This window comes from Bactrocera oleae, chromosome 2, assembly GCF_042242935.1.
Source record: "Bactrocera oleae isolate idBacOlea1 chromosome 2, idBacOlea1, whole genome shotgun sequence".
Taxonomy (NCBI): domain Eukaryota; kingdom Metazoa; phylum Arthropoda; class Insecta; order Diptera; family Tephritidae; genus Bactrocera; species Bactrocera oleae.
In genome coordinates this window covers 3,677,796-3,700,869 of record NC_091536.1, presented here as the reverse complement: position 1 = coordinate 3,700,869, position 23,074 = coordinate 3,677,796, and the positions used below count along the sequence as shown (strand labels likewise).

At 35.1% G+C, this 23,074-nt stretch overlaps 1 protein-coding gene across 6 annotated transcripts in view; it reads right to left on the bottom strand.

Moving 5' to 3' along the window:
• gpp (DOT1 like histone lysine methyltransferase grappa) overlaps positions 1 to 23,074 on the bottom strand; it is a 107,987-nt gene that overhangs the window by 80,922 nt on the left and 3,991 nt on the right. The window contains exon 2 of one of the 6 annotated variants that reach the window (XM_070107091.1): positions 14,036 to 14,073. The exons of the other annotated variants lie outside the window; for them this stretch is intronic. The gene's annotated coding sequence lies outside the window, so the exon portion shown is untranslated. The remainder of the gene's footprint in view (positions 1 to 14,035; positions 14,074 to 23,074) is intronic. 6 annotated transcript variants of the gene reach the window in all.

Here is a 23,074-nt window from a genome sequence, read left to right as displayed (position 1 = left end):
CTGATTTTAAAGAGAAACATGTTACGTTATTAAATGATGTCAATCAAGAAAAATTTGGAAAAGTGGATTCATTTTCGACTAGTCTTCTGGTGTTTGAAATAATGAAGATTCTAAATAAATTTCAGAAGATGTTTAAATAAGGTCTAACATTAAATAAGCTCCAGAAAATACTGAATTTTGATTTTGCGGTCTGTAGCAAAGTAATATCTCGACAAATTAACAATTATATTCATAGTATGTATTAAAAGTAAGGCAGGGGGATTTATTGGTGTTTAAAACTAATGCCGTTTATCAGTACTTATCTCTCGTTCGAAGAATGGAATCTAATTTAATGTTACGTAAATAGTCAATACAAATAAATATCCCAAGGCCTTTTGACGAGAATTTGCTTTTTATAAAATAGGCTGAAGTTGAACTAACATTGTTCAGTGTGATAGGGTCAAAACATCTACTTTTGTTTAGACATTTTAATCCGACGTTATTATTTGCACAATGTCCAGATAAAGACTTTTAATACCCAGATAAATTAAATTAGACAAACGTTCTTCCTGAGTGGTTGCTTGGAAGTACAAACCTCAGTTATTATTATTTCGGTCAGTCTAAGAGACAACCAATGTTTCACACATCATAAAAGTCAAGTGAAAAAATTCAAGGAGAATCACTTATTTTACAAAACAAATTTTTGAAAACATTGAACTTAAGTAAAATAAATTCAAAATATAATAAATCTAGACTGTAGTTAAAAAAAAATTTTTTTTATATTTGAGATTCTTTCAAAAAACTTACGTACAAAATCCTAAAATTTCATTGAATCCCACACGCGTTTAAAGACTAAACGAAAATTTAAACGAGTGAAATTGAAATTTACAGCATTTCGCTTAAACCGAAAATAATTTAAAGCACTTAACGACAACGACAGCAGCAACGGCAACAACAATAAAAACCAAGCCACCCAAAAAGTCGCCCAACGAAGTAAGTGGCAACAGCCGAAACACCCTCAACAATGAGCGAGCGAAGACGAGTCGAGAGTCAAACCGAATTCGAGTATACAGAAATGGCAACTACACGAGCAGCCATATACATATGTACCGAGTAAATATATACTTAGATGGTATATAACGCAAAGACACATTTGCTTATTTATACACAAATCACTAATGCTTGGGGCGTCGAATATCAGGAATGCGAGTGACGTTGCGACGCCTAAACTTTGTGCTGTTGGGGTGTGACGACATCCCCCAAGCGCTCGGGTATACATAGAACCAGCGTATATACATATATTGGTATATAAAACATTAGCTATGTATATACATACATATACATTTGTAGATGTAATAAATAAGAACTTATATACTAAGTTTAAAATACATATATACAGTAGAACACATAGTATTTGGAAAGGAATTTTGATACAAAGACCGGCCGGTAGTGGGTTCGGGTCGAGTTGTGTGGTTTTTCAGGAGGTCCTTTTCCCGACACCCATACACTGGCGGCAAGATTGTTGTCAGTTAGTGCCTGTAACTGATGGCTGAAACAAAAAGCGTGCGTGGAAGCAGTCGTGGGGCGGGGGAAGTGATTTGCGGAGCCCGCACATAGCGTCATATTGCTTTTGATGGCGAAAACTGCAAACAAGTGTCGAAACAGGCGAGGGAATGCTGACGCGAGTGTGGCGCATGAGAGAGTGCGTTTGCCTAGCTGGGTTTATAACGTGCGCTTGTGTATGAAGGTGTGTCTTGCTAAGAGGGGAAGGCAAAACCGGCCGAAGCGGAAGCAAAGTTACGTATTTTGAGAGAGGAAAATCAATAAAATCAAGGGCAGACAATGAATGCAAAGCGAAGGCAATAAAACCAGCAAACGATTCAACAACAAAACCAACAACACCAGCAACAATAAAAACTATATATAGTACGTAGAGTGTTTGCTGTAATAATTAACGGCATTGGAGCCACCCAAAAGGGGTTTGGATTTCTTTAGAGCTGGCAGCTGCAGTAGTGCATGTCTCTATGGTAGTAAAGGAAATTATCTTGGGGACTTGGCCGCATAGAAACTGCGGGTATAGTATGTATATAGTCGGTGCTTGCTGGTCATTACGGCTTATGTTTTTTTGCTTTAAGCAGAAAAAGCTGTGATAAGTAGGCGTTGCTCAACTTTTAGCGCGAATCTATAATTGGAAATACTATGGCTATCGTGATCCGTATTCCCCAGAATATCCAGTTGCCTAAATAAATTAAGACTACCATCAAATGGCCGTGCTGAATTTAGTAGTCAACATGTCAATAGGTATTTTAATCGATGATAATCAGTTGATTGGTTAATGTCGACAATTAGTGAATGGTTTTGGTAAATGCAGAACAAAAAACAAAAAAACAAAAGTGGAGGTAAAAGACGAGAATTGTATTGAATAAGACAACGCAAAGAATACAAAAAATTAAAAACAGACGTTCTCACTACTTTGGAAGTGTGTACGTCGAAATAGTGTTACGTATTCTTAAAGAAAACAAATAAGAAATTCCTATTCCGATTTTAATAAGAGGGTATTCTAAAAATAGGGAATTATCTGCACTAACAATAGATCAACTGTTAAGAAAATGGCGAAAAGGGAGACTTCGTTTTCCTTCATAGATGGTTGATGATCGAGTCCTGTAGACTATTGAGAACTATTGACAACAGATCTAAGATCCTTAGATATTTTGCCAAAACTTAAGGCTTAAGTGCCTTAACCTCTGCCGCTTTGCCCAAGGAAAATTTCATATACTTATAAAGTATAAAGCTGGCAAATACAATATGTTTTGCCTCGAAGCAAAAGCATGTTAGCATGCCTATTTTATGAGCATTTCACCTATGTCTCACCACTAAAGTGTGAAGCTAACTGATAATTGAGCTGTAGAATTTTGAATTTATAAATGTTTGAATGCTGACTACTTGGGAAGGGAAATGATCAAGACTGATCTTTAGATATTTATTTTATGTTCTAAAAATTTTTATCCTTTCTTGGTTATTGTGTTTAATTTCAGTGGAAATTTATATTACTTTCCCCGTCTGTATATCATATTTTATGGTTATGATTATGACTGAGAGTGAGCCGCAGGAAAAGCCATTCAATTGTATAGCCGCCTTGCGGCTGGCAGGGTTTGGCATATAACTTTTAATTTAATGAAATGAAAGTATTTTTGGTGCGCCTTTCATCATTTACATTATATGAAACTCGCTTTCACATTTTACAGGGTGTCTGTGTGCGTGTGATTGGGTGGCTCATATTTCATATTTAATTTGCCAAACAAAAAGGGATTAAAATGTGAAAATGAGCAATGTGGGTAAAATCAAAACGAAATGAAATTAAAAAATTAAATTATATCAAAAATAACGGTATAAGCACATAATACAGAGCAGTCAAATGCATTGTCGAGCGGTGTCCGTTGCTGGGGCAAAATGCGAGTAGTGATATAATATGTGTGTGTAAATATTTGCAAAACATTTTTATGAGGAAATGACGTTTGCTCCAATGACAAGCACACACAAATATACAAATTCAAACACACACAGAAAGACAGCGAGCGATTAGCGCCAGGGTGTGCCACGCAGTCTGGTGGCCTCGCTGCTCAACCGGCGCATTTGCGTTTGTTATTGTTGTTGCTGTTTGCAAACTTTGCTGCTAAAACAATAGTCCGAACTGAACTCAAGTGGGCGCACGCTGATGAGTGGATCGGAGGAGTGGGTGGTGGCTGCCTGGCAGTGTGTGTTTATTTTGTTCTGTTTTATTTTTTTCTCTCTTTTTTCTATTTATTCTTTAGCTTGTTAGCTGACTTTTTCTGAACTTTTTTCATGCTTTTTTTTATTTTTGGACGCTCTTTCTTTATTGCATTGCACTGTAGCATTTTAATTAATTTCAAATGTCAAACAATGAATTCATTTTTTTCCTCCAGTTTTGGGTTGTTGCCTCTGCGAAAGTTCTTTCAAAGTGCTTAACGTCGGCCACAGGCGCAGCGCACAACAACAGCAACGACTTACGACTTAATTAAGTTTACAGCACAAAATTTTGTTGGGCTAGGACGCAAGTGGTGCTATTTAGAGAACTTTAAAGCATTGGCTATTTTTAAATTTCGTAGCTCGACCTTCACATTTTGTTAGAATTTTTGGATTTTTATGTGAAACTTTACTTTTAGCATAAGATTATCTTTTGGCACGGATTCGAACCCACAGCCCAATGAGAGCAGGTCACGTTCCTATACAAATCCACAAAGCTATTAAGTATATTATTAAAGTCTTTTAGTGTCCTTACAACCAACTCGAAAAAAAAAATAAGAAAAAATATTGTCTTTCCCAAATAGTTCCACCTTTGCGTTGTATACCGGCGCTTCTATTACTAAGTTTTCTCTTGGGGTTTCTTTGAGTCACTCAACCTAATTTGAAACATTATATTATATAAAGCAAGGAACCCTTCAACTTGTTATTATGGAATCAAATGCTGTAGAATATTATAGGATTTGAAAATCGTACATTTTGTATACATGTGTGTATTATATATATGGTATTTAATTGGCGAGTATAATTTAGCCTTTTATGGGAGGATTAAACTGCAAAATCTGTCGGACCAGACAAACGACCGTAAGCAGAAAAATACTCTTTATATATCGTGTCAGATTCTGAAAACAAAGTCAGGCCTTACGAAGAAGTAGAACGCATCGCTTACCCCTACACTATGACCCTATAAGGTATAAAAAAAAATCAAAAGTCATTCAATGTTATAATATCTTTTAAGAATACCATGGATACATCCATCCAGTTCCGTTTTATGCTTCGGGTTTGTTTTGGAAACGTTTTTTTAATAGGTTGGATTTTGTTTCTTAAACAGCGTATAAGGAAGAGGAAATGTTAAGATTGAATTGAATTTGATATTAACTAGATTTTATGTACTTAAGATGACGAGAGATAAGCTCCTCATCTTTAAAATAACACTCTCCGCCCTAAAAATTATTTGTTTACAAACAGAATAGGGCGATGTTGAACCAAAAATTTGCTTAAGCAAAGAGAGGAAATAAATTTCAACAGAAAAAGTTCAACTGATCTCTTTTGATCTTGAAGAAATATGTTGTTAAATTATATCACGTTAAGACTCTTAGCATAAGATTATGTTGATATAATGGTATATCTGTAATAAATTTTCTTCGAACAATCTGTGTTTCAACACTTCAATTTCTATTTCTAGCACATTGAAAGGCAAGAACAAAATTGAAACTTCAAAAACAGATCCCAAAAACAAAAGCGCACAAAAATTAAATGGAATAAATTTGAATTGTATATGAGTCCGCAAACAAAATTGAACCAAACTAATGGTGATGAAAATAACACCAGAAGCTGGTGAAGTGAACTAGAGAAAATGAGTAGAGACAAGTCGAGTAACAGTGTATAGCGGAATGTTACTGATGGGAGTAGGGTAGCTATCTAATGCTACCAGCTGCTGTGGCAAATGTAAATTTTGTTGCAACAACAGCGAAAAGCTACAACCACTGAAATTTCAATGAATGAATTATCGAGCTTTAAGATATGCAGGGTTTATATATAAGTACTTGACAGCGCCGGCACTGCAGGTCTCTGAAAATACTCGAATCAAAATATAAACAGACAAACATACCATAATATGATGGAATATAATATATGCGTATACATATACATATATTGTACATACATAGTTACACATACAAAATTTAGAGTTACGTTGAGTAAAAAGTTATGTACCTGTCTGCTTTAAATTTAAGGCCAGATGATGTAGAGCGCTGTAAAACCAAAAATATACACACATACCAGGAGTAGCAGCAGCAGCAGATTGGTTGCCGAAAGGCGATAACAGTAACCACAACAACAGCAAATTGAAGACAACAACAACCAAGCGAGACAGGCATTATAATCAAATCGAAACTGCGTCGCTGCGACGCCAACAGCAACAAGCAGCCAGCAGACGTCAGCCACCCCACCCTCTAGAACACAACTCAAAAGTTCAAAACCAATTTCACTTGGAAACCAACTAACCGAAAATTCGAAAAATCGACGCAGCGCAGCAGCGGAGTCAACGGCTGTCAGAGCGCTGGAATGTCATTTTCAATTTTCGGCATTCGAGCTACGTTCTTTCAAATTTATTCAAGACACACCTCACACACATATACATATATATATATTGTATATATATGTACAGCCAGTAACGCTTTCAATTCTATGTGTGCACTCTCGGGAACTGTGATATAGAGCGGCTTTGGCGAACACTGGCAAAGAATAATGTCTCTTCGGCAGAAAAGTAATGAGCGGCTGTCTTAAAGGCGACTACACTAATAATGCTTGTCTCCCTGCGACGTTATGCCATTACGTGTGTATATGTAAATAAATTTGAGTTAACTTTACATGCTCAAATTAAATTATAAGAATGAAAATAAAGCCAGTTGAATGTTGGTATATGAACTGGATTTCGCAAACTAACAGGCGCTAGAGAAAATCGCAATGGAAAATGCTTGAAAGGAAGGAACAATTTTGCAATATTAGTACAGGGCGGTTTTAGTAGCATAAAATTCTATAGAGCACAGCTGTCAAATCAGCTAACGCATGTATTTTATATTTAAACTCAGTATACTTGACAAAATTACTATAAAACAAGTAAAAACGTGAGCTTCAACTGCAGCAAAGCTATAATACTCTTTACAGGAACATTTCTTACAATAGCATAAGAGGGTATAAAAAAATTTTTTTCTAGATTTTGATTAGTCAGTTTGAATGGCAGATATACATATGCCATAGTAGTCGGATGTAAACAATTTCTTCGGAGATTGTACCGCTGCTTTGAATAATAATCCATGCCAGAATATCACGTCAAAAACAAAAGTTTTCCATACAAAGACCGGATTTTGATAATTCTGTTTGTATGGCAGCTAATGTTATAGTGGTCCGCTCTGAAAAATTGCTGTAACGAATATATAATCAAAATTTTCGAAACCTAAACTTTTTGGTTCATCAAGACTAAGTGGACAAGGCAGTCTACCTCAAATCCTATAATTCTGAAATATAAACGGTAAAGCTCTTTAAACCTAAGCTACAGATATTTCGAACCGGGTCTTAAAAGAAGCCCCTTCCAGTTTCTTCTAATAACCAAGAAAAGAGCACGTACCAAACGTTTTCCTAAGGCTTTAAAACATAGTATCCCGCAAAAAAGTTTTTAAACAAGTCAAAGTATCTAAACCAATCGTTGGGGCACAGAACTACATATAATATAACCTTACAAATCACATGAATATTGGCGAAATTTGCGTTTCTACTGTCAAAGTACGAGATACTATTCGATACACTATTCAAGTAAAAATCGTTTACGTTCCGAAAATACACATTTGACATAAAGAAGGTTCGCCATAAAAAATCTAGAAATGTTGCGGAGGCATAAACTGCTTGCTATAAATTTAATACAGTTCACGACACATATATTAAATTACATTTTCGTCCAAATTTGCTGCGTTAAAAACACACAACTGGGTTGCCGCAGAAAAACAACAAAATCAAATATAATAAGGGACGAAAATTATTGTGCGTCAAATTTAAGGCAACGTGAAAAATGGGATAGTGGCCATATTACTTTGGCGCACAGCAGCCGAAATGGAACGTAACGCAATGCGATGCCATGCCATGCGATGCGATGCGAAGCAATGTGATGCGGTGTGAAATGAATGCCACCGAAAATGGAAAATGGAGGCTTACCACTGAAGCTCAGCGCAAGGGACGATCGTAACGCAACGGCAGTTGGGACAACCACAACAACAGTGCGACAAGAATTTGGTGCAAAGTAATAATAACACAAATAGGGTTGGGAGAAATGGTAGTTGGGTTGAAAAGGATTTACTTGCAACTACTGCTGATTTTTATGCACACCCAGTAGACCCGCTGCCTGCAGCCCGAGCGCCGTCGACCCGATTTGCACACACAAGCGTTCAAGTTAAACATAAAATATGTATGATGGCAGAGGAGACGCTGGATTGGTAAGGGGGCAGCAAACATAGCTCAGAATAAAAGCAGAAAGCGCAAAAGCTCAACGCTCGGAGGCGAACAGAAAAACAGGCACCACAGCGATGTACATCGCTACATATGTATGTGTGTTATAAATATAATAGAAACACAGTAGGCAACTGTGCGCAGCAAGGGAGAAACAAGGCAGACAGCATTAAAACAACCAGCCACCGCCCCACCCGTAACACACAGCTTACGCAGCTGCGACATTATCGTCGTCGTCATCGCCATCAACAGCAGCAACCGAAGCGTAGTCGTAATGCTACCCAACCACCCACTGACCTGACGCAGCTGCGGCAACACAATGCCGTGGCACTGACAGCACCGCAACAACGCGGACAATTTACAGAGCGCGCTGGATCCGTGGAGGCAAAATATAAATACTTTTCACACACACACAAACATACATGGTGGTGCCGGTGGGTGAGGAGACCTGCCAGTATATTCACCGTTAACTTAAACACCATCACTACCACAACAGCGAACAAAACAGTGACGTCGCTGACATCGGCGCCGCGCTGCTTTGCTGCTGAATGGGGTCGTCGGGCAAATGGTGGTGTCGGTGAAACTAAACAAGCAAAATATGTATTTATGTATGTGGAATGTTGGCTCTTGGCTATTGACTACTGACTGTGATGGCGGAATGGCAACAACAAAAAAAGCAATAATAATAATGGCTAACGCACCAATGACTAGTAGCACAGCATACACTGAGGAGATACATGAAAATATTTGCACAGCTGTAACTAGTAGTGGTGTTAAAGAGCTGCAGAGTAGCCACGTTCATGAATTTGCATGAAATCTGAAATATTAAGCATAAATACTGAAAACACAATTCTCAAAATAGAACACTTTAAATTAAAGTATAAGCTAATATTCAGATTGCCTCATTTGTTGAGTTGATATTCTCTAGATTTTCTTACTATCAAACACCTATCAGCAATTTTTACTTAAGTAATTTTTGTAGACATTTCCATTATAAAACTGACAGCAAGTCGGGTCCACGTAACCGGAACGGACTCTCATTTTTATCCGGCCAAAGACTTTCAACTCGGCAGCATTCTTCAAATTTATCTCAGGAATGTTTTCTGCAGCTACAACAACAATTATAGGATATAGCTGCCATATAAACTGAATGATCGACAGTAAGGTTTTGTAGGGAAAACTTTTTTGTTTGACAAGATATCTACACGGAATTTCGCATGGATTACTGTCCAAGGCAATGTTATTATATCTAAATAAATTTTCGAACCACTAAGCATACTTATAGCTGCCATACACTATCACTATCAAGTTCTTGAAACGAAACTCTTTTATACGTGAAGGGTATTCTAGCTTTGGTGCAACCGAAGTTAATGTTTTTTCACGTTATTGTTTATTTTCATCAGAAAATGAAATGACTGAAAATATTATTTGTATTATAAAATAATAGGAAATAGATCATCAAAATTTAGCCAGATTCAAAACGTAAACATAAATAGAAATGCAATTTAGAAAGTGGCAACCCTGGCAGAAAAACCATCAATACCGGCGAGTCAGGCGGGTGGCTAAACAACGAATTTAGTATACGGGCATACATACTATGTATATCTACTATGTAAGCTGATAGTATACATATGTATATACAAATAACATTAATGCAGTGGTGGCCAGACGATTAGTGGGGAATTATACAAAAAATGAAAGCATATACATATGTATGTGAAACTAACGGTTTTATCGCAGGTAAGTATATAAATGTATTTATATTTATACTCTATGTAGTACATAGACAAATACAAATACACAAATTTTAATGGTACATAAAATAATGCACACACAAGCAAGCGAACGCGCATGCATATAAAAGCCAGCATAGCTGTGAATATCGATTTTCTGATTTTCCTTGCGGCTGCAGCGACGTTGGATGATGAGGGGGAGCAACATAGATGATGCATACAACGCATTGCACACAGCGAGTAGGTTCGAACGGGCGAGTGCTGGAGCAAAGAGTTGATGGTACTTCATTTGCTTTTACTGTTGTTTACTCATTTTTCTTTTTTACAATTTTTTTTTAGTTTTCCATTGCTCACAAATGTTGCTGATGCTGCTATTAGTGTTGCTGTTGGGTACATTTCAGTTTGCTGTTGTTGTCTTCAATGCTGACAGCAGCATTTTGTGTTGTGTTAGATAAATGGTAAAAAGGAGGCAAAAATGGAGGTGAAAAGAAGGAAAATTTGCTGCCAGTAGAAACAGAAGAATAAACATTTTCACATTCAAAACCACAACTGATATTACATATGTATTTATGGTTATATGTACATTTGTATATTTGGCTTATTAAGAAGTATACAGGCAATAGAATGCAATAACTTTTTACGAGATGTTTAATAGAAAAATTATTTAAGATTGAGAAATAAAATAAATTAAAGAGAAAGTGGCGGCAGATAAAAGATATCAATATTATCTATCAAGTTTACAGAATTTTTAAAAAATCGATGTTTTGTCAATTTTCTTAAATACATTTGGGGGTGTTGTAGAATCTAATAGTTGTCGGACTTGAAACCGATAGAAAAATGTAGTAGGTGTCATGAATTCAGATATTGTTGGTTTGACGTTCGAAACAGAAATTGTATCGGTTTTGGGTGTTACGGGAAACAATTATCGGTTTTGTTATCAAAAACAAAGCAAAAGGACAGATTGGAAATGTAACTTAAAAAATTGATTTATATTATTGTTACGATTTCATTTAACTTTATTTCATTAGGAGGAAAACATTAGAATAAAACTCAAAATGTCATAATCAATGAGTTTATAAAACAAATACAGATATTTTAAGAGGTTTTACAAAACGTAATAAACGTTATTTAAGACCCAAATGCGTCTTTTAACAGGCGATAATGTGATATAAATACAAATTTCACATGCGATTCCTCTGGTGCATCAAGCGGATCGATGAATATCTTACTTTTAATTTTTAACTTCCCGCTAAGAAAATTGAAAATTTTCTAAAAATCGGGAAGTTTTTGGTTTCATCCCATTTTGCAAAAATCGTGTTCTCAATAGATCTCAACGTGCTGAGGGTCGAGGAAGCTTCCCCGAACATTTCTACGATGATGTCCGCATGTCTGTATGTATATGTCGATGTATGGATGTGTGTGTGTGTGTGTGTGGATGTATGTAAACCTCATAACTTTTAAACGGCTCAACCGGTTTGAATAAACGAAACGGCATTCCATTGGTTTCATTGCACCTGAATTTCGTGTAAGTTTGGACCCAATCGAACCAGTAGATTGTGAGAAATCCAAAAATAGAAATTTTGAAAAAAAGCTCGAAGAAATGAAATTAGAAGTTGCAGGGATGTCCCTTTTTTTGACCTGGTGACTACATGGAAAACCGCTCGTTAGATTTCAATATAAAATACAGCTATTTAAAACCATGAAAAACTAATACCACATAGGATTTATTTAATTTCATTTTTTAAAAACAATTAACTGTTGGTTTATTCCCGAAAATTTGGAAAAAATATTACTGAGGCCGCCACTTTGTTAATTTAAAAACAAATAAATCGATCCGGGATTAGATTTTCTAATGAAAAACCTATTTTTTTTTTGTCCGATTGATTTTAGATGAATCTTCAAGGATTATTGATGGTCACCACCACTGGAACCACACTAACAGCCATTACTTTTAAATTACTAATTTTATTTTTCAAATTTCTGTCAAGTCAAGTCGAAACCTTATTTAATGATACTATGTTTTTACTTCTCTAAAATAAAACCATTTATTCACAAAAAATAATTATTTCAAATTGTAATTTTTTCATGTCTCTGACCTCACCTCATGTGCAGCTTTTAAATACAAAATTCGTCATGAAGTGCGTTAACGTATCGAATTATAGCTAAAAATTTTTTATAAAAAAACAAACAGATTCGATAACTTTACTTCTTTCTCACACATTATTTCAAAGCTATCAAAGTAAAAAGAATGGAGATATGTATCAAATTACCGCCTGACTTTTCATCACGCGATGCCACTCTGAAAACACTACATCATAATATTTTGGGTTATATAACAACTTTCCGAACAATTAATAACTGCATTTTGCGTGGCTGGCACTAATTTTTTGCCGACTTACTGTTTTAATGTAGCTTCAAGCACGTGCATACATATTTATCTGCCAACTTTTAATCATTAACATGAGATGTATTCTTAATCACACCCACACTTCTACATTTTCAATGGAATAGCTTATCTGAAATGTATTTATGCAGCTGTTACACAGTACTTTGCTATGAATTATATTTCGCACACAGTGTACATACCAAGGAATGCATTTATGCAAGTGTGCGTGCACATACCAGCACAGACTGAGAAAAATAGAGGAACAACAAGCGAAACTGTTAAGCCAGGAATGAAATGAGTAGAAGAAAAAAGAACAAGAACAACAATGGAAGGAAGCAAGCAAGAGCTGACGGTGAAAGCGTTGAAGTGGGCACTGAAATGCGGTTAGCAGTAGTTGTGGAATGGGGATGTTATGTTGGGTAAAACATTACAGGAAACGGAAGACGTCGTTGTCGCTGTCGCCGTCATGTGTCAGCATTGCCTTTTAACAACATGGAGATATCAAAATAAGCGCTTGTCCGCGCTGCGCGCCACGCGCCATATAGAAGGAAAGAACTCTTATCAGACGGCCTCTGCCCCACATCCAGAGCCGAAGCAGTTGCTTGTCGGAAGGCAGCATCAACGGCAGCAACGCTGCTGCTTCCTTAGCACATTCTTCTGCAGGACCTGTATGTATGAGTGTATATATATGTATAGATGTGTGTCTCTACCTAACAATCTACATTTATTCAAGCATTTGTTATCCTATGTAGATCCTTGCTAACACAAGAAATAACGCCAGAATGCATTTGTGTGCTTATATGTATGATATATAAATAAGCATGTATTTAAGGTATATAAGAACCGAATTTATGTATACTTCCATATCTAAGTGTCCGTTTATATGTATTTGGTGTGTGCTGCCGCAGCGAAAAGTAATTTTGTGCCCATTTTTATATCAAACACAAGCTCCGTTTTTTCATTACTTTCTTTCCCACATCGCAATTTATTTATTCATGTATTTTATTTATATTCCTTTAGTTTTTTGTTTTTGCCCATTCATTTTATTTTTCGATTCTTGTTGGCTCGTTACTGCAAACTTTTTATATATTATTACATTATATATAGTATATATGTATATGTGTGTATGTAGTGCATAAGTTTCTATGTATCTGCTGGTTGGGTGTGCCTGCTGCTTGACTGCACAACAACAACATTTGCAGCAAATTAAATTGAAGGCAAACGAAAATTATGCTTTAATGTTGGGGCATTGAAGTCAGGTCTCCCTGTTGTTGTTGTCGCTGTTGGTGTGGCTGATGTTATCTTTGTGTTATTTTTGTTTGTGTTGCGACTTTTCATAAATTAGTTAAATTTGCGGCTTAATTTAGATAATTTCATTTAAATGTTGTGCGCAGAAAGGGAATTTAATAAATTACCACAATGTTTGGCCTAATGGGAGCATGAAGAATGAGCCTGTAAAGTGATTAGCGGAAATTGGCACAGAATCTTATTTAAAATTTTTGTGCAACTTTAAAAGAACTTTTTGCAATTGAATTGGCAATTTTGATGTGACGATGGTAATTTATTTTAAAGACGCAGCTTTTAGAACCATACTCGTTGTTCTTATTATAAAGGATATCTAAACCGTTTGGTAGAAAGCGCAAATTAACTATCATCGAAGTCATCTAACGGGTCAGACCTTAAGGAAAGTTGTGTTAGCTTTGAATGGAATTGGGTTAGTGTAATATGTGGAGTCCTAAGACACACACGACAGCCGGTTCTACGGTACCGGAATTTAGATTCATGTTTTTTCCAGCCATTTCGGCGATCTAACCTGTTTGGATCGGTAAGTAGCAAATTTAAGAACCTTTTTTGTATTGTCTTACACAAATTATATTTTTCATTTAATACTTACATACAAAAGTATATTTTATTCAGCTAATCAATGCATACCTGAAAAAAAACGCAATGAATTAAATTAGCAAAAATACATAGTGATTGTTGAGAAGAAATGTTAACAAGTAAAAGCTATGATCTAAACAATGAGAAACTTTGACACTTAGCTAGTTATACATGTTTTGGGAGCCTCAATTCTGAACAATTCTAACCTTAACAAGTAAGGAAAAGCTAAGTTCTGGTGTAACCGAACATTTTACCATATACTCTTGCAACTGCCAAGAATCAAAGCCCGGGGAATTTCTTCAGGTGCTGGCAAAACTTTATATTTCACAAGTAATAAAAGACTAAGTTCGGGTAGTAACCGAACCTTTCATACTCTTGCAACTTGCAAGGATCAAATCCGCGGAAATTCCTTTAATTAATTAATTTTATAAATATATAATATAACTCATACACTGACCGACATATTGAGCATTGGGTTTGTTAGAATAACGATAATCATTAAATGCGGTATATGAGGGTTTAAGTAATTCGTAGACCAATATCACATATTTTCAGTATTAAACGTTCGGTTAATTTTGTTAAGATATCTTACATATTGACCGATATATACGGTATAAAGTCAATCAGAAGTTTGAAAATCTTATATTTAGTGTATGAGTTCGAAAATATTTCTATTAGGTACATGGGGACTAAAGGAATTATTGATTTGATTCAAGTATTCTTGCAAAGTTTTATCCCGATACATTTATTGGTGCTTAATTTGTATACTGAAAGGTGAAAGAATCAGAAGGAATTTAAAATTTTGTAATAAGGGGAGCAGGCGGGGCCGTTGTCCGATATCGCCCATTTCCACACTGTGTCATTTGGTTAAAAACGGTCGAGTGGGTTTCCACCTAAATGTAAGCGGTGCCAGGCCATCTTCTAATTTTGACCCCCGACTCCTATAAAGTCCTCTCGGACCATTTCGGATGTAAAATTAAATCTTTATATCTTAATTTAGTGCTAATTAAGGCACTTTATAGGTTTACGATAAATGTGGCTTTGTGGGCATGGCAGAGGTTCGATTACGCCCATCTATGAACTCCAAGGCCAAGGAACACGTGTACCAAGTTTCATAAAGATATCTCAATTTTTACTCAAGTCACAATTTGCACAGACAGACGGACGGACGGACGGACAAAGTCACCCGGAATTCATCTGGTCTTGATCATTTATATATACATAATCCTATATCTATATATCTCGATTAGTTTTAGGTGATACCAACAACCGTTAGGTAAACAAAACTATTCTACTCTGTAGCAACATGTTGCAAGGGTAAACTCATTAAATAAAGCAGTCAGAGGCGTTGAATTTTACACATAGGATGACACAATTGAGCTTTATAAGATCCAAAACAAAAATTGGGCAAGGGGCGTGGAACCGCCCACCATTGGAAGCAAATTCATATCTCGGGACCTGCTCGAACGATTTTAACCAAATTCACACAATCAAGCAAAAATGAGATATATAATTGAAATTCAGAGAGGACTCTTTCCTGATAATAGTATGTGTGTATGTCAAGAAATTGTTTGAATCGGGTCAATTATACTTATCCCCCATATATGTACCTAATATAAAGATTTTCGAACCTCCGGCTGACTTTATACGGCCAATTTGAGAGTTATCTAAAGGAACATAATAATCATAACATTGTATCTTTGTGTCTAAAATGGATAAAATTGGGCGGAAACTTTACCGAGGCTCCATATAATTAATATCAGGACTTTCGAACATCCGGCTGACTTTATCCCATATGATTGGAGATGGTATGTGAGGTATTTTAATGAAACCTCGGGAGCATTTTACCATATTAGCCTGTGGCATTTGGTGTTGGCAAAAATTGATGAATTCGAGCCAATACTAACCCTAAATGCCATATACTACTTAATATGATTTTCGTTATTGTATTTTTATTTTTATTTTTTTTGCCGAATATATCGATCAGTGAATATTATTTATACATAAAATTGCTCCAAAATATGTTCTCGAGTATACCTAAGCAATGTCAAAATTAACGTAATCAGCCCGTCCTTTTCTATATCGCAGATATACCCCGTAAAAGGATTTCCGTCTTTCCACCTGTCATTTAACCGTTCAAGTTGGTTAAAATGTAATATTTTAATGAAATTAAATATACAATTTTTCTGTTGCCCCGGCTAACTGATAGCGCACCCTTAAAAACTACGAAATACATGATAACGTGGGTGGATTCTTAAAAGTATTCACACTTTTGGGTCCTTTATTTTTGCCAGCACACCTACCTTCCAAAAACTGGCGCAGCAAAGAGAAAACGCCTAAAAAGGGAAACCGAAATGCAGTGGAGCGTCGAAAGGCAAACAGACTAACAGTCAACTGATAGTTTTTACAGAGGCAAAAGGTGATGAAACTACAATGATAAGAATAAGAGCGAGAGAGAGAGAGAGACAACAGCACCCTACGGAACAACTACTGAATTTGGCTTGACAGCTCAACTGGCGCAATTGGGTGGTGGATTGCGGTGGTGCTCCATCAAACCGACTCATCCAGCACAAGAGACCTTACATGCTTTTTATTGTAACGCAGTAATCAACGACTGTAACGGTGAAATGTAGATTTAGAGCAGCGAAAAAGGAAAAAAATGCACAACTTACACTATACCATAAATAAATGTAGTTCAGCTTTTTAAGTGTGTACGTGTGTAGGAGCGGCTGTGCAAGTATGTGACATTTACTTTAGTACCGAAGACTCGGCTTCATGGTTTTTGCGCCCAACACCCCGTTTCTACTCAACGCCAAGCTCAAGCGAAGTACGCAATGAAAGGTAGGGAGGTAAGAAAAAATGGTAAATATTTCTTACCTTAGCTATTTTGTTAGCTTAGGCTAAATGCATAGTCGATTTTAGGAGAAGCCGAAGGGGTACGTGAAATATTATTTATATTCCCAGAGTAGTATTCTACACCAGGGTGTTACTTTGGAAATTGTCAATAATATGGTTCGCTGATACTGAATGAACGCAAAATTAACCGTTGAAACCCTAGATTTCAACGCCGAGAGTACATAAAGTAGATACACTCAACACAGGTTTCATAACTTAAATAATGCCTCAATCAGGTAGATTGAGATAGATTATAAATAAAATATATTTCTCTGCCGATTTGCACTGCGCTCCACTATGTGCTCGGCCTAAGCCAAAACATTGCTGCTGCTGCTGCGTTGCTTTGCTATGATCTTGACAAACCTCTGCAGCAGGTCTCTGTGGCTGTGGCAAACTAAATTGCACATTAATGTTTTGCAAGTCCCGCAAGACTCCCCCTCCTCATCTGCAACGCAGAAGCCCAACCAAATGTGTTAGCTCCACTCCGCTTGCTCCCCGGACTGTAATTTTTCCATTTTTTTTTTCATTACGGCTTTTTATTCGCTCATTACTTTGCATCTTGCATCTCTCTTTTTTGGGCTTTTGTTTTGGTTGGTTTTTCTGCAACTATTTGTCACTCATACATATACACACACACTCATATATGGTATGTATATCGTAATAGTTGATATTTTCCTCTGCTTTGCATTTCGCTCAGTCACTCTTCGAGCAATACATTTGCACATTCGCATTCATATTCACATTGTATTGCGAATCGAAATGAGGACACACGGCTTTTTTCGTTCCATTTTTTTTGTTTTGCTGATTAAAATGAATATCTCCCAGTTTTTCCGTTTTTTATCTCATATGTTTGCTTTTAGTTAGAAAACTATGTGTGCAAACTAACTTATATGCAAATATGTAGGTATACTTATACTACCGCAAACTTAACGTTGCATTTTCCGCTGCGGTGAGAACCAACATACGCACACATACATGCATGTTACGTATTTACTTGAGTGGTCGTGGCATATTTGTGGGAAGCCATCGCATGAATGAGTATAAAAGTGAATAAGGGAAAAATATGATGAAAATATACATGCATACAGTCGTGTGTAAAATAATTTCTACACACAGTAAATTTAATACAATTACATAGTGTGCTTTACTCAAAATAAAACGAAACAGGGTGACTACAGCAGAAGAAAATTTTTTTGTCAGTCCAAAACCGTTCCCCTTAAAATTGTTTTTATATGTAAATATGTAAATATTTAAACGTTAAAATTTAATAGGATTTTTTTAGTGATAATATAAAAATGCTAACTTCGATTGCACTCAAAAAAATTTACAAATAAAACAAAGTTTCCATACACTAACTAAAGTTTGATCGGTTTGTTTGTATGGCAGCTATGTAGCATATGCTCTATGGTGATTCGATCTGAAAAATTTGTTCGAAAATTGTAGTTTTGCCTTAGACAATAATCTATGCCAAAGTTTGAGAATATATCTCGTCTAAAAATATTTTCCATACAAGGACTTAAATTTGGTTGATCAGTTTGTACGGCAGCCAGGGTTGCAAATAATGCTTTAAAAAAATAATTAAAATAACATTTGTATTAATATTTTTGTTCTAAGTTCGGGTGTACCTGTAGCAACATGCTGCGAGAGTATAAAAAAGTAATCTCCACATAGCGGACTAAAAATTTATTTTACATTTCGTGATTCTCATGGAATCTTTGAAAATGTTGTAATTATTTTGTTCATTTTATTTTTTTATAATAAGGTATTCAAAGCGGGCGTGGTATGAAAGCATTGGTATTACTTTTAACACGACTACATTGACATATGTACACAATAGCATTTGATATTTAACACTTAATATTTTTGTTACAAAAAAAACATGAGAGTGTTAAATACAATCTCATTTTTGAACTTTGTTATTTGCTGTGAGTGTCGCAGCTTTTGGACCGTGATTAAGGAAAAAATATATTTCTAGACTTCTCAGTTACTCGTGCAAGTGAGAGCTCTTTTAATATCATATTTTCTATACAAGCACTTAATTCCGCTTTTTCAGTTTGCATGGCAGCTATATTCTATAATAGTCCGATATCGGCCATTCCGACAAATGAGCAATAAAAAAAAATTAAAAACCGCAAATTATTTCGCAAAATTTCCAACCACATACATTTAATCTATTGTTTTAAAAATTCTTATTTCAAATTTTTCGAATCCAATTTTTGGTTATGTTTAAAACTCATTGACATTGACATGCAAAATAAGTTTAGACACATTGTTGCTAGTATTACGCGCAACATCGACGAACAAGTAATTTGGTTATTGGTTATACTAAAATATTGACACATTTGTCCATCCAAATTACACATTGCCTCACACATTCGCTCTTTTGTTATGAACTATTTTAAATATTTTGTGTACACAAGTAATAATTTTTCTGCTTATTTCTGTTGCCAAAGCACACAAAAGAGAGCCAAGAAGAATTTAAAAAGTAAATAAATTTTATGGTAAAAAAAAAACATGTACGAGTTAAGAAACTGCTAACTCGTCCGGTTTCTTGACTCGTGTATCTAAGCACACGACGATTTGGTTACTCGTCTTGTTGTGTGAATGTGTTTGTAGGGAGAATGAGCTTCGAAAGGGGAATGAGTTCATTCAACTGCCAAAAAGATAGAATTAAACTGAAAGCAATAACAACAAAATACACAGAAATGCGTCAAAACAGATTTTAAATTTGCCTTGGTGTGTAGAGGTCGTCACAAGAGTGGCGGCAAAGTCGAATGCGCACACACAGGCAAGACGACATTCGTATGCGAAGGCAAGAAGCCGGAATAAGAAAACAGTTGAAAATATGGCAATGGCAAGTCATAGGCAACAAGCAAACTGCAGCCGAACGCAGCAGGCAAAGAGGCTGAGGTAAGATTTGAGTAACGCTAAACAGAATGGCAGTGGCAACGGCACCAAAGCAAAACAACCAATGCATTTTCGTTTCGTGCGTTTAGATTGCTGACTAGATTTTTGGCGCTTTGGTTGCTTTGTTTGTCTCCTTTAATTTTTAAATGTGGCTATTGGCTAGGACTTTTTTGTATTATTTTTAGTGTTTGACTGTGCTCTTATAGTTGCTGCAATATTCACAATGCATTATGTACATTTGTGGATAGATAAATATGTATACCGTACAGTTTTGGCTAAAGCAATCGAGCCATTATCTAGTAATTTATAAATGCATACATATTTTTAATTATTATTCCTCGCACAGGAACGAAATAATATGAATTAAAACAAAGTTAACTATTGAAATTTTTTAACATTGGGAGACATGTGACTAGAAAAAATTAGAAATATCATCAATGAAACTTAATATTAGGATAATAATAAATAAGATTCCAATATTTAAAGTGCTGAACTGCTGAAAAAGAATAATCCTACATCGTTAGGTACACAGAAATTATAAACTATAAAATGCCATGAATTTTATTTAAAAAAAAATTATAAAATACCCAAAATGTAAATAAATATATTCTCGAAAGCGCAGAAGAATAATGTATTAATAAAACATTGTGAGACTATATTAATTCGTTCGTGACTGCATGAAACTTTCATGCGTTTAATATTTTGGTTTTACATCATTTCATTTGAGACAATCGCCTTCGAGTGTTGTTTATTCAAAAGCCAAACCGAAAACCAAACAGCAATAAACAGCATGAAAACATAGAAGCAGGAAATACGGCGACTAGAGGCCTGTAAAACATGCGTACATATATTCATATGCACAGTTCGTAAGTGTAATTCTGCTGATGTTGTTGCCAAAAATAGTTGTGAATCCTTACCATTTGTTTTTATTTTTACATTTTGCTGTCAATATTCTGGGAAATGCATTACAAGATGAAGTAGAAATACAGCATTCTCTCGATTATAATTACTAAATATTTGTGGAATACAAAAATATAGAAGAAGAATCCTACTATTATTTGCTTTTATAACTAAAATAACAAACCACAACGAATATTTTAAATTTGTTAAAAAATCACTCAAATCAATTCGAATAATTAAATTGATTTCAAAACAATACAAAATTAAATATTATATTGCAGCTGAGTTTAGTTTAAACAAGAAAAAACATTAAGTTTCTCTGCACCGAAACTATGATACCCTTCGCATATACATTTCTTATGACAACTATGTACATGGTATGTACCACTAAGGCCGAAAATCCTCCGGAAAACGTTTGGCTACTTTGTTTCTAGCCACATTGTTTGATATAAAGAACCTTCAAGTCAAATTAAGCTTACTTAATAAGGAAAAAATATCTTTCATAAAGATTCTTATCTTTATTTTGATCGGTCAGTTTCAATGGCAGCTATATGCTATAGATCTCCGATCCGACTAATTTGTTTTCTTGAAGATATTTTGTCAAAAAGTTTTCCATATAAGGATTTAATTTTGATCGATCAGTTTGTATGACAGCTATATGCTATAGTGGTTCGATATCGGTGTTTCCGACAACTTAGCGTCTTCTTTCAGATTGATATCTCAAAAACTACTAGTTAACTTACATATATACAGATGTAACTATCAGCTCATTCCACTGATCAGTTATATATTAGTATATACTTTATAGGGTCTTTAACATTTCTTTCTGCTTGTTACAAACTTCGTGGCAAACTTAATATAGTAGGTATACTGTTCAGTGTAAAAACATATAGAGTGCGTATGTGGGTTTTAACGAGCCCACTGTGTCTAAGCAAATACATCCATATATCAACCAATTGCAAGTAGCAATGAGTCTATTCATTATAAATATCGTGTCTAAGTGTGGATAAGTTCAGCGAAATGTTGCAGAAATGTTTCAAAGGCGTTGATGTGCAATGTTTTGCCCTGTGATTTGTCACTTAAACGCTATTCATCATCACCACTAAATTTGTGATATTTTTAGCAAAAGTGTCTTATGTTTCCTGATATTCACATTTATTTTTTGTGTTCAGCAAGTTTTTATTTTTCACATTTTTTATGTTTCGAGGCAAATGACTCAATGCGCCAATGGCGCACACGCGACAAAGACAAGACGACTTATTTGAAAATTGTTTCTTGGCAAGTCTGCAGTTGAAAATGAAATTAATAATTGCCGCAGAGAGAAAAATGAAATTCATTTAAAACCATATTTTCATTCGACTCGTTTATTTGCTTCACTTCTTTTTCTTCTTCAGCAGACACTTGCACTCACTTGACCTCCAAGTAAAAGCAGAGAAATTTTATTATTTTTATTATTCACTAATGGCTGTATGTTTTCTTTTATATACAAATTCATTTCTAATTTGATATCAATGTGATATACATATTATTGCAAATATATGCAACGGATATGTATGTATGTATGTTAAGTATAAAATATTAAATTTAAGTATCGACTTTTAAATTTCAAGAGTTTATGTACTCAAGCTTATATTCCCTGACATTTTTGTACATTGAACTTGAGTGGCACACTTATTAACAGTCAGTATCTCGAAACAATTTTTTCCCAGCGTTTGTGAAAAAAATCTGGAGTTTCAATCCACTGATTTACTTGAAATATTGGAGGGATTTTCTTCACCAATCCTACTTTTATTTAGTGAGATGGCAAAAAATCTAAATCTTTATTTACATAATAAAAATTCGTACCAAGCTAAAGAAAATCACTGAAAAAAATCGATATTTTTTAAACAGCCGACATCATACAAGAAAATGTTGAACTTTAAAAGCTTCTAGCCATATTGTCATTTACACTCAGAGAGTCTACCATTTTTGGCATTCAAATTACCAAAAGAATGGAAATTGTGAGATGATGGACATGACCCTCTTCCCTCGCCTATTTCAAAAACGTATAACTTTGTGAAATTTCAGTAAACTCTTAAAATATTAATAAATAACTGATCAAAAATTTATAACAAAAAAATTGTTATTTTTTTAAAGCTGAAAAATGCCTTCGTTTTAGGCCCCTTGACTAGAAAACCTCATTAAACACATAATTACACTACACTTTAAACACTGATGTTAATATAGTGGGTATTATATAATATAGCTATCTATGTGTATACCATTGGTTGGTCAAAATATTTCGAGTTCAAATGCTAATATAAAATACATTCCACAAGAAATAACATAACTATGTAAATAAAAATAAAAA